Raw genomic sequence first — 10,431 nt, 5'->3', positions numbered from 1 at the left:
CTGTGTATGAACAATGTCTGTTTATATACATTTGCTATATGCTTGCAAGAGGATATTGCCTGTTGGCGATATAAATTATGACACCTCCCGACATCAGGGCTACAAAAGTGTGGTAGGTCAGACACTTATATATAAATGACCTTTGTTCTGTGGTCCCAAACGTTTCACGCATATTGTACACCGATACTTCTGTGACTCATAATACAACAGTAGTATAAATTCAGCATCGGAAAAAGACTCTCACTTCATAATTTGCCAATACACTTGCATCACCAAGTATTATACAAAGAGTAAATTATGATTTAACTGCATACCAAGAAAACCGCTTCTAGGGAACTAGTATTTGCACTACTGTATTAAATACAAGTGACTGACTTTCTTGTCATAAACCATATACTGCAGTCAGAAAAAATGTAAACAGGTCATGACGATGATCATTTTGATGATGCTACTGCCTTCAAGATGTAGTGACCATGGAAGTGTGTGATGCCAACACTTCATATGAAATACAATATTTATCTACATGGTTTGGCATCCATGGCTGACTTGCATGGGTTAAGAATACAGTACATGTACTGGCTTGGGCATAAGCAAACAGCCTAACCACACGAAACTAATTGACAGTGCTTCCAGATGTAATAGATATAAGATCATTATCCAGCCCTGATTCATATTACACAGTAATTCAAAACCCACTGGCTACAGTAAGAAGATATTAGTATGGAATGAAGGAGTGAACAGAAGAGTGATGTAGTAGGAATGAATAAATATAGTGGAGGTAATTTGGAATGAGGTGGGTAGACCACGCATTAAGAGGAAACAGTTTCTTTCCTCTTCTTATCAGAATAGTGGGCTCTTTGAAAAGGTCTATAATGGTGATCAAGAATAAAGTAAAGGGGAGATGGATGCCACACTTGACAGTCTCACTAAAACAAAATAGAGGAGTATTCCTATGTGTAAAGGTAATTTCATATAGTTAGTATGCAAGTTAAAATATGGAAATAAACATTTTTTAACAGGTTGTGCATATTTAAAAGTCTAGCATACTGTAAAATATGTAATGAAGAAATGCCAATTTGTATTCCAAACAATTAGCATGCACTAGAGTATAAATTAGTTTATTCCTAGTGGTATCTGGGTACAATAATATCTTGACAAATATCACATACTTGAATATATCTATCTATCGACTGCCAGATGCCTTAATCCCATAAGGGGTGGCCACAAACAAATTGCTTCGACATCGCCCTGTCCCCCGCCATTTCACTGCCCTGCTCCCAGCTCTTTCATACACCTCTCCAATCCATCCCTCCATCTCATCCTTGGCCTCCCCCTCCCTCTCCCCCCCTCTACCTCACTCACACAACACTCTCCTCATCAGTCTCTCTCTCTCCATCCTCTCCACATGGCCAAACCACCTCAAAGTGTTTCTCCTAATGCTTCCTATCACATCTACATCCACACCACAATGCTCCCTCACATCCTCATTTGTCAGGCTCTCTCTTCATATGACTCCACATGCTCCTCTCAAATAACTCATTTCCACTGCTTTCACTCTTGACTTCTGTCCCTCCAAGAAGGTCCAAGGTTCACTTTCATAAATTAGAGTTGGTATCACAATACTGTCATGTAGTAACTTTTTCACTTCCTTGCTCACTTCCCTGTTTCTTATCACTTCTTTCAGGAAACCAGCACCCTTTCTTCCTTGTTGTACCCTTTCAAGCACTTCACTCTCCAAACTTCCACCCTTGCTCATCACACTACCCAGGTACAGTACTTAAATGCACTCACACTGAAGCTTCCACTAATTGGTGGATGTGACAAAGTTTTATATCAGTAAATGCAGCAGTACTGAAAAAAAAAAAATAATAATAATAACCCTAAACAAAACAGTGCTTGCAACTTATTACTGAAATAAAAGGTTTATATAGTAATCTTCTTCGGCAATTTTAATATCCATTTGGAAAAGGAAATAAGTAAACAAGACTCATTATTGTTTTTGTTTTTTTCAAACAATTTTTGCTGTACAATACCTGTATATACTCTGATAGTCTCTCTCTCTCTCTCTCTCTCTCTCTCTCTCTCTCTCTCTCATGCATATAGATTTCAGGTATGAGGACAGAAAGGGTAAATGAAGAAAGGACAAAAGAAAGTATTATATGCATAGTATTATATCAATGAGATACACCATACTGAGAAACCACTAGTAACACTTTTGATCTGCAAACATAACACCATCAACTGATCATTATATGAATATACTTTTATCTTTATCCTGAAATTCGGCGTCCTCACTGCCATACCAGTCATTATAAAGTCAATGTCATATGCACCACATAACTGTATTAATTCTGATCTTTAAGCTCTTTCAGTATACTGCTGTTTCTTAGAGCTGAAAGGGACTCTAAGGAAATGTCTTGCATAATTATGACAAATTAATAACACCTTCAATGATGTTTGGTTATATGGTATTTGCTGGAACCTTATGCCCCATATAACTGCAGTACCATAAAGACAATATGCATGAGAGAACAGAATTACATTAGTTACCTTAACCCCTTCAGTCTGAGGACATATTTCCTACTTTATTCTTGCTACCTCCAAATGTTATATATAAGGAAAACCTCAAGTCTCTCCAAAGCTGAATAAAACAATCTGGTAGTAGCAGCAGCAAAAAAAATCAAAAGTACATCCTCACATTGATGATGTGAAGGAAAACTTAAAACCAGTGTTGTAAAGCTGCATATGTTTTATGAAATCTATGCCCAATTCAGCATGACATGCTGTGCCCAATTCTTTAATTTTTGTGTGTATTAATACAATGCTGTAGCCACCTCACAAAGTTTGACATAAATCCAGTACACACTCAAGCACACACAAACAATCCCTGGAGTATTAAAATTTAATCTATCCATTTTGGGCTAGTGGAATACTGTAAACTGTATTACATATATTAAGTAGGATCAGTGCATTACTACAGAAGCACACTAAATGATGACAAATGGGATCCTGATACTTTACTTTGAGCATTTCAAGCCTGGTAATTACAAACATTATTATACAGTAATGTTTAGTTTGTAATGAGTATGAAAGATCACCCCTGGCCATATATACCATTAGGATAGAAGTGATGAAAAGTACTGCTTACCATTACTGTACAACATTAGTTATTGTCGCTGTCATCATCATCATCATTAGTGAAAAAAAGGTAATAATCTGATCTACTGGGATGAAAAGTTAAATACAAAGAAAGTTCAGTATTCAGTAGCAGTTTTAAGCTCTTTTATTCTCCATTATTGCAGTCAGCTGCAACAACACAATCAAATTAACATCTAATAGTGAAAAATGCCTGAAAGCTACCAAATGTGATGAATAATACAGCTGAACATCTCCAGTTTTAAACCTTGGGGGTCATGCAGGGTACACATGTGGAAACTTATGAAGTGCACACATATGGAATACATCATCATCATCTAATCCTGTGCTGCCCAGTGAGGAGCATAGGAGCCCAGGGCTGGGCAAGTTGGTCCTGACATTTGAGAGTAATCTGCCTCACTCATCCCTGAATGGCATTACATGGGCAATAAACCCCAATCATCCCTTGGATATAAACCTTCACAGGCTCAATCCAATTGGAGAGCCTTAATTACCCACTAAACCACCCAGTGCTACAATTTGGTAATAAGACTACCATCCGTAGTAAATGGTTTCCTGGTGTACAGGAAACCATTTGGCTTGTCACTCAGTGTAGAGTCATTCATAGGCAGAAGATGAAAGAATGAATGAAAAAATAGACAAAAGAGGGAGTGTAGAGTCAACTATTGGCATAAGGAAGAGCAAGGAACGAAGGAAAGAAAGATGGAAGAGGATGGAAGGAAACAAGGAAGAAAGGACAGGGCAGTCACCCGCGAGCAGCACTACATTGAGCGAGTGGATGGTGTGTACCGCCACCTACCAATATGGAATACAAACTGCTGTATTAACCCTCTCGTTACCATTCTAAGCAAGCTGCCTCCCACCACAAGCAAGTACTTGGGATGCAGGCCTCGGCCCCCAAGGCCACACACTGAGACCCTCCATTACTGCGCTATTCCTGCAGACTTAACAGTTCATGAACAATTTATCCTCACACCCTTATTTATGCTTTGATAATCGTATAATTTTTTTCATCGTAACCTGAACAAATGTACTTGCTTATGCTGCCGTAAAAAAGATCAGCCAAATGTAAATTATGCCTTAATTTATCATATATATATATATATATATATATATTTTTTTTTAATTATTTTTATGGAACATGTTACTGAGAAAAATTTACAGTGAATTTATTTGGCTACATTATGGTGTACAAAGAATTACTGTAGGGCAATTAGGGCTAATTTTATGGAACGCAAAAGGAAATTATCTTACGCTCGTGCTTCACTGTGTGACTGCTGTAGTGCATGGCCTAAATGTTGCTAAACGATTTTTTCCCCTGCCTTTTCTTTTGCTTTTATCTTCTTGATTTTTCTTGCCACATAATCCTGAATAAATGTATTGCTTCTGGTGTTGCAAAAAAGATTAGCTGAATATAAATTATGCCTTAATATATGATGTTTTTACCTATACTTGTCTTTCTCTTAGAAATATAATTTTTATGGTAAATGTTACAGAGAAAAAGTTATGGGGATTTTACTTGGCTACAATTTGGTGTATAAAGAATTACTGTAGGTGTAGGTGGTGGTGACCATCATCCACTCACTTGATGTGGTGCTGCCTACTTCTTCCTTAGCCTTTATCATTCTTTTTCTGTGCCTGCCCTCCTCTCTTCCTATTTCTCCCACCTTTCCTGTCACTTCTTATTGCTTTTCTTTCCTTTACAGGTGGCTTTACATAGAGTAACAAACCAAATGGTTTCCTGTAAGCCAAAAAACCATTTACAACACTGGGTGGTAACCATATAACCAAATTATACGTGCTCCCTACGTGTCAACAAATGGGCTGGTGCCCCTCCCCGTAAAACAAATAACTCAAAGTCTAATGGCCACCCCTGACGGGATTATGGCATCTGGCAATAGATAGACAGATAGACAATTAGGGCTGATTTTACAGAATGCATATAGATAGATAGACAATTAGGGCTGATTTTACAGAATGCGTAAGGAAATTGTCTTATGTTAATATTTATATTTTCTTTTAGTATAAATACATGTTTGATTACTTTATATAAAATAAGACAAAAGAAAATTTTATATATATATATATATATATCTACCTTCCTACCTACCTATCTATCTATCTATCCATCTATATATATATATATATATATATATATATATATATATATATATATATATATGCGTGGGTTGAGTGCGGCGGACGGATACACAGGGACGCATGTAGCGCTTTGTTTTCATCCAGAAATGGATGCAAAATCATTCTATAGCGAAAAAAAAAAAACAGGGTCCATTTCGTTTGAGACAACTGGTGTCGAAGAGTAACGAGCGGGTGAAATGTGCACAGACACAGCCTGCGTCGAATGGTGACGAGTGGGTGAAATTTCCACTGCACCCATAAACACAAAAGGGTTAATCTGAAATGGAAAACAGTCAGGATACAATTTAACGGAAAACAACATTACAGGTAACTCGCACGGAACACGATCTCACGGAACGCGCTCGCAATTATACACGGTAAGGGCTGGGATACATATAAGACAACGTAAGATTAAAAAACCATTATGAAAACTACATATTAACGCAGGAGAGCCCTTTGAAAGATCAAATCCTCGAACGTCACCGCAGCGCGCGGTTTGTTTTGATTACGTGACGATCTAGGCGGGAAATTATTCAGTGAGTGAGACATTCCCGAGTACAGTAGCACAGTATTTGTAAGTTAAATATTTACAGTACTGTACTGTTCTGGTAAGTTTATGTGCAACTTAAAGTACTATTAAATAACGTTAAAGCAAGAAATAAAGTCTTATAACCAGTTTACCTGATAGGCGTCAGAATATTGCCTTTTTTATTTGTTCGTTTTTTCCACAGTACTGTACAGTATTTGTAAGTTAAATATTTACTGTTCTCATATGTACTGTACTTGTAAGCACTTAAATAAAGTTAAATCATTAAATAAAGCCTTGTAACCAGTTAACCCGAATTATATGATTGCCCATGATCGGCGTCGGAATATTGCCTTTTTTGTTTGTTCGTTAAACTCTTACTGTACTGCTTTTCTACAGTACAAACTGTATTTGTAAGTTAAATATTTACTGTTCTGGTATGTACTTGTAAGCAATTAAAGCATTAAATAAAGCCTTGTAACCAGTTAACCTGATTTATATGGTTACCCATGATCAGCGTCGGAATATTGCCTTTTTTGTTTGTTCGTTAAAGACTTATAATAAGAGAAAAATACATTTTTGTCTTGGTATCTTTACCTATTTGCTCAGGTTTGCTGTAATGGTTTGGATCACTTGATGCAATGCAACGTGTAGAAAATTGTGAAAATTTTCGGGAAGTGAACGAAAATCTGGGACATGAGACTGACCTTGACTTCACCCTCTCATGTATCATCTGTCAGTTCACCACCTGCTATCGTGACGAGTGGATGTACGATTTTTTCGCTCGTGGCCATGCCTAACCACACATAGTTACACCCATTATCTCGACCCAGACAGAAAATACAATCTTTTTCCTCCCTTGCAAAACACAAACAACCACCCTGTTTACGAGACAGCAATATATATTGCGAAAATAACAAGGTAAAATGATAAAGATGAACGTAAAATGATAAAGATGAACATGTTATGACGGAAGAAGTACGTTTTCCCCGTCTGTAAACGTATTTATTTCTGCTTTGTATCTGTATTCGTAATAATTAGACTTAGTGTTGGTTCTGAAACTGCATTACGATTCTATTTTTAGCCATTCTCGTGGTGTGGGAGCTGGAAGTTGTGACACAACTTCCTTATTGCTAATGGGACTGACCCTCCACTTTATTCTCCCGTGGCAGAGTCTAGCCTTGGAGGACGTGCAGTTTTCTCATTTAGGACTGAAAATTCAACTCTTTCGCTCCCTTTTCCAAGCATGGGCACAACGAGAACGTAAAAAATAACTCGAAACTACCATAAACATATATCAAAAAGGTGAAAATGTATTCATAACATTTTTTTTTTCCAGCCATTCCTAACAGTACTGAAATCATTCGATATCACAGTACTGCATTTCTAAGTTAAATATGTACAGTTCTGGTATGTACTTGTATGTTAAAGCACTGGTACCAGTTAACCTGATTTATAAGATTACCTATGATCGGCGTTGGAATGTTTCCTTGTGTTTACATACATTATTTGTGTGTTGAAGTTTTCTTCTGGAGTACTGTATTTGTGGGCTATAACATTAAATAAACCTTCTAACCACTTAAAGTGCTTTCTAGTGATTACCAGTGACAGATAACAGCAAAACAACACATTTGGGGGGTCTAGGGAGCAAAATAAGGAGTAGTTTAAATATACGCGATTTCGCACCTAACACGGCACCGTAGGAACGAAACCCACGTGTTCCGTGCGAGTTACCTGTATAATGCTAATGGTAATAAGGGAACTACAGCTAGGGAACCTTTTTTGTAAGTAAATCCTTTCAACACTGTTTAAACTGGTAAATAAAAAATAGCTACAGTACATATACAGGCAGACCCCGAGATACAATACCCCACAACAGCAATGGGGGTAGAAATACCACCCTATCCTGCCGAACAATGGCCAAAACCTGATATTATGATTTTTTTTTTTTTTACCAATTTATATGAAATTTTAGACTTAAATTTTGTGTTTAGGTTGATTTATAAACTGTTTTTCAACTTAGATTAATGTGTTTCAGTAATAGGGGGTGAACATTGTCATTTTGGGGTACAATTAACTTAGTTTTTTCCAGACTTATTTTCAATGATTTTCATATTTTATTTTTGGGTTTAGGCGAGTTATAAACTGCTTTCAGGCTCTGCTTAGCTTGTTTTAAAGCAATTTGGGTGTTTAGATTAGCTTGAAACTTGTTTTTGTACTCAATTGAGTGGGTTTAGGAATAGGCTGGGAGGAAACCCAAGGCTCAAAAATGCATCCCTATTCTGTACATGTGAAATCTACCCTGAGATACAATACTTCGCCCAGCGATGGGTTTTTTACATAACCAATTACATTTGTTAAATCAGGGTATGCCTGTACTTGTTCTCAATTTATATCTTCCGTTTTGATAAGTAAAACCAGAGCACAGGTAAGATGAATGCCATGCACATCTCACCTACTGCATGTCACTAGTCAGTTAACTATGAGGTACTTTGGAAGTTTTGATGGTAAAGGGTGATTTTAGACATTTTTACCTGGACAAGTTCAAGTGTATTGTCATTACTGAAGACAGAACAGTAAATAGTCACAACTTTACACTGCATCTGTAAAGCAGAAACATATATCATCATGAAACATACAGTATTTTGCAAATAGTGCAAACAGATTGTATTTATCTGTAACAAAACTAGGAGCATACTATTTATTCACTGATCGTAACTGCAGACAACAGCTATATAAATATATATAATATAAACTATTTATTATATATTATTGTCACCTCTCTCCCTAACTGAAATACTGAGACATAGCTGATCAACAGATATCTGTGGCATTACAAGATGCTGTTGGAAAATGCCAAATTATCAAAGACATTGCAATAAGAGCTAGCTGTACTGCTGATCAACAGATATCTGTGGCATTACAAGATGCTGTTGGAAAATGCCAAATTATCAAAGACATTTCAACTGGTCTAGGCAGATTCTTCATTACTTAAAAATTATGAAATAAGGTGATTTATTCTGACCAAATGGATTCTCCATTAAGATACTTTGACTGAGGTTATCTGCACTGTAGCCAGGGAATAGCTGTACAAAATAATTATGGCAAATTATTGATTATGCAGAAAACAAAATTCCAAGTAACTTCTTTACAACTTCTTTAATCCAACTATATGTTTTTCATTTAATTTTTGCTATTTCCATGTTTTATTCAGTTTGAAGACATTTATTTATTAATTTATTTTTTCTAACTGAGGGGGTTACATGCAGCCTTTATTATTCCCCATATGGCAAGACATCTCTTCCAACCTGGGAAAAAAAAAAAAAAAAAACTGCTTTGCAGTAGCAAGAATAAATTGATAAATTGTTAAAGAGCATCACTGGATTCAAGGGGTTAAGGTATTATATCTTATGTGAATGCATCTCCTCATGGTGGCTGTGTAACAGCATGAATAACACATTAAAACCATGCCCCAAAATAATGTTCATGATGCTTACAAAGCACTTTTAAAATTGTACACTTTACCTATATGACACCACATGAAGCAGTGGGCGAAGTCTTTTATATTAGCTGGAATAAAGTTACCCTGTATATGGATGGTACAACATGAAGTATGATGCATGAATAATGTAACTGTCATAGTTGCATGTGTAGTATGTTTTCTGCATATTAAAGCATGAGGAAGGAAAAGGAGACAAAGTATATTTGTTGATCATATCATTGCACACAACATGCAATGGCTAATTTTAGTGTACAGTACTGGTATTCTAAATGAGTGAAAATACACATCTTTGTTCTTTTTAATCAAGAACAAGTCAAGTGTCCATAACATCTGCTGAATCAATCAGCTTATTAAGCACTTGTGATACAAAGTGTATAATGAGTACTCTCAAATGACAAATCATAAATGTACCTAATAGTGACATACAACAAAATTTTTGTCTTATATAATACTTAAAACAAATTAACCATGTTGTACAGTGATGCCAGCTGGGCACTCCTTGACTCTTGCAAGAGCTTCTTTATTGTTTTCTGCAATGGACATTTCCACAACAGTCAGGCTAGAACATGAGTCTATAATAGTGTAGAAATTGATGCAATTTCATTATTAAGATAGGAAGGGGGATACAACAACAACAACTGTAATGATGAATGCTTTTGGTCTTAATATTAGTATCAATTACATAAAAAGTTACATTAATACCATAATATTTACTTTGGTCAACTTTGAAAGCTTGGTTAATACTCTACTATCACATTTTTCTTAAACTGTTGTTGCAGTGTTCAAGATGCTTTGTAATGTGATTATCATACCACTAGCCCATAACAGGAGAATATAAGATTTGAACTGATATAATATTCATTACTGACAGTAGTCTCCATCATTTCTGTAAAATGTTACTAATAGGATTCATCAGAAAAAGTTTCATATAAAAATTTGAACTTCATCCAACTGTTCAGTTAGATGCAAATTAACTTTGCATTTTTGCATGATGAAATGCAAAGTGAACAACCATGGAATATAAAATGTTAAACCTAATGTAATGAACAGTTCCAAGCTACAAAGTGAAAATATTAAAAACTAGTGTAATAAACTAGTGTAATATTCA

The sequence above is a fragment of the Coenobita brevimanus genome, chromosome 24, assembly GCF_032717465.1.
Source record: "Coenobita brevimanus isolate Jiangsu-jjx chromosome 24, ASM3271746v2, whole genome shotgun sequence".
NCBI lineage: Eukaryota > Metazoa > Arthropoda > Malacostraca > Decapoda > Coenobitidae > Coenobita > Coenobita brevimanus.
Note: the sequence above shows the minus strand (reverse complement) of the source record.